General features: G+C 42.6%; 1 long non-coding RNA gene across 1 annotated transcript; it reads left to right on the plus strand.

The window, feature by feature from the left end:
- Window positions 1–825: 825 nt before the first annotated feature.
- Window positions 826–2,523, plus strand: LOC138141410 (uncharacterized). The gene is made up of 3 exons (XR_011163146.1): window positions 826–957; window positions 1,016–1,136; window positions 2,395–2,523. It is a non-coding gene; the product is annotated as an uncharacterized lncRNA (long non-coding RNA).
- Window positions 2,524–9,455: the final 6,932 nt, after the last annotated feature.

Below are 9,455 nucleotides of genomic sequence, written 5' to 3' on the forward strand. Positions count from 1 at the left end.
AGCCCGGTTCACACCGCCGCGTCGCGCCTCTTGTGCAACCGAGTGTACTCACCACCCACGCTAGTTTCCGAGGTCAAGGAGGGGTCAGTTGAGAAACTCGTCACGTAAGTAGAGACTGTCTCGGGGATTTGTGTCGGAAGAAGTGGCCATTAGTGCGGGATCGATTTTTTTCGGGGGATAAAATATTGTTCAATATTTAAAAGCAATCTCGGGATGTGCGCGTTCAGACTAAAGTAATCGAAATGTTCCATTCGAGATAACAGGATAAAAGTCTTGGAAGACGTGTAATACTGGAGCGACCAACAAGCATGGAAATCCTCGCCCCGATGAATGCCTATTGTGATGTGGCAGGTAGAGATAAGTCGATTGAAATTGCCTACTAAATCAAAGACTCCGTGTAAACGGGCTCACATATTATTGCGCCAGTAATTGCCTGGATAACATCCGCCATAATCCGGTGACGGAGAAGATTGCAAAGGCGAGCGCTTTGATCCGGACACCTAGACAAACAACACCACATCTAGCTCCGATGAGACACTCTCATTTTTCAAAAAACATTTCCGTTACAAAAATCTGTACAGCCGCCTCTGCCGCTAATGCCCTCGCGACGTTACTGCCTCGGCCCGCTGCACCGACTAGGGCAAGTCAAGGCTGACTCGATCCGAACAATTTACTATTACATGAAAGTAAACTAGTTTGTGCGATAGTTGTCAGTCCCTTGCATGGGCGGATAATAATTGTCGCACGTGTACGCTTACACGCGACCTGCGACAATACCGATGATGTCAGCTGTACAGATCGGCCATCTCGATTGGCGGTGGCGTTAATGTCGCTGATCGGTGTTTGTTTTTCGACGAGTTGGTCGTTCTGCAGTCGACGGTAATCCACGATAATTAGCCAATTTAGCTTCATTACTTGCGTGATGGTGAGATGTCAATTAGAGCTGAACTTAACGCGGTATTGCCCGGATTAATGGTAATTACGGCGGTAATGATTTTGCTGTTTTTTCTTGCAGTGTGCGACATTGAGGAGTAGTGTGAAAGGCGGAGATGATGGTGGTGATGGGCTCATTTTTTGTCTGCACGAGGTGGGCAAGGTTGGCGAAGGAGTAAAATCTTCACTCGATCGTTTCTTTGGTAAGTGTTCTTACAATAGATTCAAGTACCTAACTTTAGAACCACACTCATATTTTCTAGGTCATTTTTTATCTCAAATATGAGTTGTTCTGAGTTTCCTTAACCTCTTTGCTTTTTTTCTTAACACTGACTTGGATCCAAATACACCAACCAAAACGCCATAAAATTCCGAAAAAGTCTTCATTTCAAGCTTGCAAAAGGTGAAAACAATTCGTCTTCATGACTTCTCTTTTGTCTTACCAGAAGTACCATTTGGCAATGTCCCACAGTTAGTACTTGTAACAAATTGTCAACAGCTGTAAAAGACAAATTACAAACTTTTATGTATTTATTCGTGCGTTCAAATTTCGGATTATATCAGGTGTTCATTTAAATTTCCCGCCAAAGCTGGCGCTGAAGAGTCGATTGTGAACGCACCACTCGTCAGTCTGCTGAGTAAAAAGACAAACAACGCAAAAAGTGAGGTTGGATTAAAATAGCTGATCCATGATCGGTAATCCGTGGTGCGTTCACAATCGATTCTTCAACTTTGACGAGAAATTTAAATGAACACCCGATATATCCTTTTATAACTTGTTTCAAACTTTTGTTTTGCCGTTTAAAGAAATAAAATTATTTCTTTTTCAAGACTAAATAAAACATGATTCCATTAGTGCCAGATCCTTTAGTAACTAATTAATTGGTGATTGTTGTGAACTTGTGTGAAGGTAATTAAATTGGTAAAAAATTAGTTTTGAAATATCAGTACAAGTAATGTGCATGTGCTGTGTGTTAATAAATAATGTATATCGTGTTTTGCCCAAGAGAAGCTTAGTTTTTGTAATCTTAATTAAGATAATATTAATCCTTTAAGAATATATTTCCATAATCGAATGCAGTTTGCAAGTCATAATGATACGGCATCAGAATTTTAATGCCTAAAACAAGGCGTGCCACACGATTTTCATTAAGAAACGATATTTATGTCAAGATTTAAAAGTCTTCTTTAGAAAATACGTAAAAAAAGATTGTAAATAAAGAATGTGCCAGCAACGGGTTTATTGTATTGTATTATTTGGAATTTTGTAAGAAAAACAATTGCATCACTTTGACATAACGTCAGGCACTTTCCACAGGTAATTTAAATTTTGGCGCCAATATTACTAATATTAAAATCTCAATATTGTTTTACTTATAAATATGGCATCCACAAGAGTCTGTTCTTCTATTCTTACGTAAGACAAGTACCTACAAATTTTATTTTTAGTTTTATTTACAGATGACAGCTTTATTACTGGCAATAAAGATTTGAATTTCTATGAAACATGACTGCAACTTACTCAGCATCTTGGCACTGATTGGTTTCTTGAAAATAATTTGTGTAGGAAAAAAGCGACAATTAACAATATTTGCTCTAAGAGAGAGTAATAATTATCCTGATATTAAATGTTTTTCACAATAAATTCTTGCCAGCGAAAAATTATTTCGGAAAGCACTAGGAATTATAAAATAAAAAGCGTATTTCTCTTCTCGTTGTACTTTGTTCTAGTTAAATTAAAACAAATAACCTTTGAGGAAAATTAAAATCAAGTGGAAATTCTACTTGGTGCGTCATTTCAAAGAATATTATTTACAGCATATAGCTAAAGTAAGAAGAAAACATTATCTTTCTATGTAAAGTTAGAAAAAAATTACTCGAAGAATATTACTTTGACATCTCATTTTTGTTATTCAATCTAGTGAAATATTTACGTATTTTTCTTCTTCTTTTTCTTCTTTCTGCTATTTTGGTGTCTCGCTTTGAGATGCCGACCTCTCCGGATGAAGAGAAGTCTATCTCGTGCTCCCACTTGGTCATCTCGCCCATAAATCAGCTCCCCTAATCTTCAAATTAGGAATGTTTACATGCATCGAGGTCAGAGGGCTCGGTCATCGGTGGGCTGCACCCCCGCACTGGGTCGTGACCAACAGTCGTGAAATGTCGACGTCACTCCGGTGCCAAAGCGCCCCCGATGAATCGTCCGATAATCTCTGGCCCCTCGGTTTTTGGCAAAGATCGCGGCCACGTCTGCACCATTAACGGTTTATGTTGCAACGGCCGTTACTGCGACGTCGTCCTTTATCCTTCGGCGTGATTTGTGCGATCTCGTCTGGCGCCGTCTTTAGGTGTCCCGAATGGAACTCGCCACTCTAATGAAGTCGTACACGAGCGATTTTAATCGTGCCGTTTCCACGGAGTTATTTATATTTGCATGATTACACCCTTTAGGTAATAAGGCAGTACCAGATACGGCCATACTTCAATCTGAGTCGCACCAAGCCTCCATAATTAAATAATAAATTGCGATTGTTTAAGCGACGGAGTCGGAGAAACGGCCGGATTCGAAATTTATTGGATTAATCTCTGGCCATATATGCGGAGAAATATCGTGGAACGTACCGAAGGAACGTTAACCTAATCTAATTAATAGGTACGAGGTGTGTACTATGGGATATGACTGGAGTTATTCTCGGATTTATTGCTTATGTGCATGCATCATTGGCTTTTACAGTTACAACGGAGATTCGCGACTTTTCCCACTAGTACCGAGATAAATTTTTGACCAGAGAAGTACCGGTTCGTCCAAAAGGTGTCACGAGTCTGGTGTACCCTCATCACGTCCACACGGTATAATTACTCCTGCGAAAGCTCTAGAAAATTCAAGAAACCAGAAAGAAAACATAAGGTCGTACCAGTCAATAGGATTGTTTCCCCAAAATTCAAAAGTATTACGGTGACAATATCACATCCTGACCAAAGTAGTACCTATTCCTTGGTACATACATATACTAAAAGTACGATATTCTACATTAGTTAACGTACAAAGTGAATTCCTCCTGTTGAAATTCTGAATCGTTCAAGGGTTAAAAGAGATCTTGAAAAATAGGGTCGTACTTTCCTCCTATTCAAGACAAAAAAAAAATGACTACAATGGTACCTATCTAGATTATTTTAAATGAGTTGTGCCCCGCACCGTGTGTAAAAGAAATAATATATTTTGGAAAGTGATTCTCTTCCAAAGATGTTTTAAATAACACAAGAACGAGAAAAGCTCTTGAAAACGTTGAGTGGTACGTACCATTTTTGAAACATTACATTGTAAAGTACCAAGCAGAGATTTTTTTTTTATTGTGATCATAGAATAGGTACTGTTACGTTATAAATTACGCTCCCGAAACTGGGCAACCCTGTTACCGGTTACAAATCCGGAATGTTCAGGGGTATAACGAACAAGTCGTGGCTTCGACTCGGTTTACAATGCGAACCACGAGAAACGCCGACCGAAGCTGAAAAATTGGTGAGAACAGCCCGGAGTACGGGAAATGATACACAATCTTCCAACTAATCGTTTATTCAGATGTCAAACAATGAAAATAATGATATAAATGAAAAAGAAAACAACGAAGCCTGACTAGCCCTATGGCGTGTACAAAATTGAATAACCCTAACTCCTCGGAGGGTCCCCCGGGTCCCAGATATTCAACGAACGAGTACCGGCGAAACAGTAAAAAAAAATTCCCTTCTTTAGCGAAGGAGGAAGGCCGACTGGTCCTACGTAACGTCGCTATTCGGCTACGCCGCCCGCATAAGCGGGGAGGTCCTCCAAGTCTTCCTTCGCTCCAAAAAAAATTGAAGTTAAGATGTTTTTCTCCGGTACGGACCGGTGAAGAACCACGCGCAAAAAAATGTTCGGTGAGCGCGATACACAATTCCTGGCGAGGTCACTCACCGATTGATAATCGTTCGTGAATATAAAAACCCGACGGACTTGATAAGGAATTTTTTTCTTAGTTAATACGATTAATGAAATGACGCGCCTTATGACAAAACTGCTACTTTAACAGTGGAACAAATTATAATCCTAAACGCGATATACAAATTAAAGGAATTTGATAGAACTTTTCACCCGTCGAAATAATGAGTGACAATGGAAATTTGACTATAGTTAAATACAAACGCTCAATTAGTTCGACGGAGTGACAAAATACAACCGAAAACTTTGAGAAGCTACGGCCTGTAAAAATTGGGGTGTCACCATTGCTCCGGACTTGCTGGTGGGTAGATCCGGCACCTTCCGGTGAGTCCGGGGACGACCTGGACTGACAGGACTCGACGAGATCCTGATCCGCAAAAGCGTTCGGTCTGCAACCTTCCGTAGTGAAGTCCGTGATCCGCTTGGCGATGTGGGCGGTGGTACTTAGACGAATCGTCTCCAACGGCCCTCGTGAACTCCACTACGTCGTCTCGTCGGCCCTGCAAATTCACTCGATCACTGTCCCCTTGACTCTCCCCAGGCACTCACAACACTCCCGGCAAAAGGTCGTGAAAAATCCCCGCTCTGTCTCTGGTTCCCCCGATTTATAGCTTCCACCCCCCTCTGTGCGCAGATTTTTCGGCGGAAGTCCGAGTACGTTTCCGTCGCGATGGATTCTAGAACATTCTAGAAAAATCGCGAAGATTTACAATCGCGCGGCGATTTAAATCGTAACAGTACCCTATGTATAGGTACGTTATATTTATCATGTTGCAAATATTTTACATCGTGCCATTTTTTTTGTCGCTGTTGCAGAAGTTTATTTGACCACCTGTTTATTACGGTGGACAAATTATTGACAAAATTCTCATCGAAGCAGTACTGGTCTTTCTAAAGACACTTTTATAATTGAAGGAACAATAGCTATTTTCAATACAAGTGAGCAAAGTAGTGCATTTAATCACGAGTACGGAACTTGGGCGTCTGAGCCGAAGGCGAGGACCCCAACCATACGAGTGATTAAATGCACATTTGCTCATGCGTGTTGGATATGATTTTTTCCATGGTCATAATAAAGAGTCGCGGAATCGAAATTTAGCTTTAGTTATTCAGAAAGTATTTTAAAAACAGATTTTTAAAACTTTCAGTACAACATATTTGGCGCCCTCTATCCACAAATTCTCAAAACAGTCACTTTGCTCACTAGTGAGAACATATTATTTCCTCACTAGTGATTCAACTGCCTTCTTTGCTAACCATTTTCAATGAGCAAAAACCACTAAAAAAATCCAATGATCATGGAAAAAAAAATTAGTTGGAGTCAATGTCATTGGTCCTGTTGTCATTTCTAAAATTAGCCGTAGCTCCGAATGTTGATTTTTTTAATTTTTAAGCTGTGGAAATGTCAGCGATGTTAGATCTGGAACTATGACAACAACATCGAGTCGAATAAAGCAAAATGTTTTCGTGTGAACGCATTCCGGTCCCGCTGAATCCTTGGAAGCTCTCATTATCGGCCGATTTCCATACGAACTCCGATAATGAGGTGGTATTTACGACAACACGGAAAGGGCGTGAAAACCTCCACATTTTTAATAAGCAACTCTTATCCTCGTTATTTATTTGACATAATTGGAATTCCGGTTATGAAATATGCAGTTCGGTAGCGGCAACACTTCGGTATCGTCGTGTCGACGTTATGTATCGCACCATAAATCCATACTGACATCCAATGGTATGACCACTACGTAATTACACGTCCAGGGTGGTCCCCGAGACAATCGGATCCAGTTAATCAACAATATCTATATGGAGCATCGCCGCTCAACCTCCGTCACTATTTATGACCGAAGAGATTGCGCGCTTCATCAACGGTAGCGCTTTTTCGAAACGACCATCAATTTCTCTCCATCTAAGTACATCAAAGTCGCCGCCGTAATTTACCATAAACGGGTTTATAAATCGCGACCGACTAGATCAGATGAAGAGGCTGCAACAGATTTTTTCCGCGACGTTAGTTATGAGGACCGTATAAGGGCGCGTTTTCCCGAATTGCCCACGAGAGCTCAATAGGACGCAAATCCGCCAGCCGCTGGAAGGAAAGCGTCGTCAACCTTGAGGGCAACCATCGATCACTCGATCACGCTATGAATGTGTAACACAACGACACGACGCTGAATTATGCATTTTCCAGAAAGAAGACGGCCTTGAACGCGTCGAAAACAAAACAATAAAGGAAGACCGCCGGGAAAAATCTCGATCACCTGTTGGTGCAATTAGAATGAGAGATGATGGGCGTCGGGGTTGGCCATAAAGTGTGCCCAAGAAGAAACACCATTACCATTAGTCATCCACGTTGGGTAGTTGACACCGGGGATACTTAATACGAACGCCTGTTTTTTTCTGAATACAAATCGACGGTTTAACCGGACGGTACCATCGAGCGCGCGCCTCAAGGTTCCGCCGGGGGTCCGTTGTTGTCCGCACGAATAGTTGGAGCGCCCCGACGAGGTGCTAAATCCGCAAGGAATGGAATAGAGGTATCGAGTGGAATCGGTGTTGTCCAATAAAAGCTACTGTTTATGGCCGATGCACGCCCACATCGACGTGGAACCATTGCATATCTCTGGATCAGGCCAATTATATTTGTTCCCCGGAATATGTGCAATTTATTCGATGGTCGTGGTGCCGTAAACGGCTATTACGGATGACTTGAATAGCGATTCGGAATTAATAACGGCGCAATTCCGGCCGGGTTTGGGCATCGCCCCAAATTATTATTTACAGGTTGGTAACGACGGAAAATACACGTTCTAGGCACCGGTACTGCATGAATATTTATGAGTGGTACCGAAATCGTACCCGGCTATAATTTCCTATCCGATATTTACGATTAAGTCGGGTCTAGGTGTGCCTCCTAGACTTTTTCCAAAATTACACACCTATTCCGTCTAATTGGAGTCGATTCCCACGAAATCCTCCGCTGATAAGAGAGGGGTTACGCGGTGTCGCTTCCTGGCTGTTCGCGTAATTATTTCCACGGGCGTTCTGCTTCTTTTCAATCAGCGCTGACCCCCATCGACCTGCCGTGGTCGGACGTTCCGAACGGTTTTTCCGCAGAAAAAGACCGACTTGTTGTTGCGGAAGAAACCGAGACCCCTGTCAGGGTCACCGGGCCACGCCGCACTCCTCCTAGACGAGGGCTTTTCCAAAAATACCTTCGATCCGTAAATACATAATTCGATACGACCGGTTTTTACCGAATACGGTAAACATCTGTCTGACACGCCGAGGAGCGCCCCTCGTCGACGATCGTCATTTTTTTTTTCGCGGATTTTTTCGAAAAATGGTTCGATCCGGAAGGGCAACGCTGCGATGGGACGAGTATGCAAATGTGGGGTGACGGGTGTTGGCGAGTAGAAAACAAATAGTGTGTTCGATGTTCGCGCACAAAAGAGTGTTCGACACGCGAACATTCTTGCGACACAAGTTTAGCGGAACGACCTTAATAAAATACATTTTAAAAATCGTAATCCGATATGTGGGGAGCTTCCTCGGCGTGTAGTTGATCCTTACGTGTTTGTGATGCTAATCCCTTTGACAAATGCAACGGACGCACGCATTTCTACTCGTACACGCTTTCGCTTTTGTAAATGCTCCTACACTTCATGTCGGTAGTAATAACACAACTTTATGTTCTATTCTTGCGCCTACACATGCGACATTCTCGTACAACCTTGCCCGGATGGATAAAAATCTGCCTCGAAAACAGCGGCTCCGCACGTACGGCGTTTACGAGCCCACGACGGTATACAGGGTGGCGACAAAAACGAAAATTGAGCGGCGACGAAGAGGGACAATCAATCGGGGGACTGTTGGACAAACATTTTTTAAAAACAAAATTGAAAATTTTCAAAAGTCAAAAGTCAAAGGGCAAATATTTTGAAGATGCAGACTTGACGTCTATTACTTGTGACAAATTAAAAACAAAAAATTAAGTTGTTCAAAGTTGGGGAACAACAAAAATTATTTTTTTTATAGTGAGCTTGGATTTTACACGCTTGGAGGCACGAACCGTCCGTGCCTCCGATGAAGTCCAAAAATGTTTCGTTGCGCCCGAATAAATATTAACAGCCCCCGGCGGCACTCCAACAATTCTCCCCCGATAACGATCAGAACAGTGACATTTCGACTATTTCTGGTGTCGTTGCATGAGAATTGTCTTATTAAGATTCCTGCGTCGCGGAGAAAACCGGCATTTCTCACATAGATTTGGTCGCCCCTCGGGCGCTAATCAGTTGTTCGACGAAATTTCCCCGCGAATAAATTCCAATCGTCGGAATCGTTGCTAATTACAAATAGAGGAAAGAAGAGCGGTCGCGGCGCTGCCCCCTGCGGCATTCCGCCGATTCCGCCTGCTCCGGAGGCGAGTCGCGTACGCGGCCCCAACAGGAAGACGCTGGGACATGGGTCGGAATACAGATGGACGAACGGTATGGGCGCCGCCACCTGTTGGCGGGTGTCCCCTGGGAATTTATTGAAACGT

Source organism: Tenebrio molitor, chromosome 1 (assembly GCF_963966145.1).
Source record: "Tenebrio molitor chromosome 1, icTenMoli1.1, whole genome shotgun sequence".
NCBI lineage: Eukaryota > Metazoa > Arthropoda > Insecta > Coleoptera > Tenebrionidae > Tenebrio > Tenebrio molitor.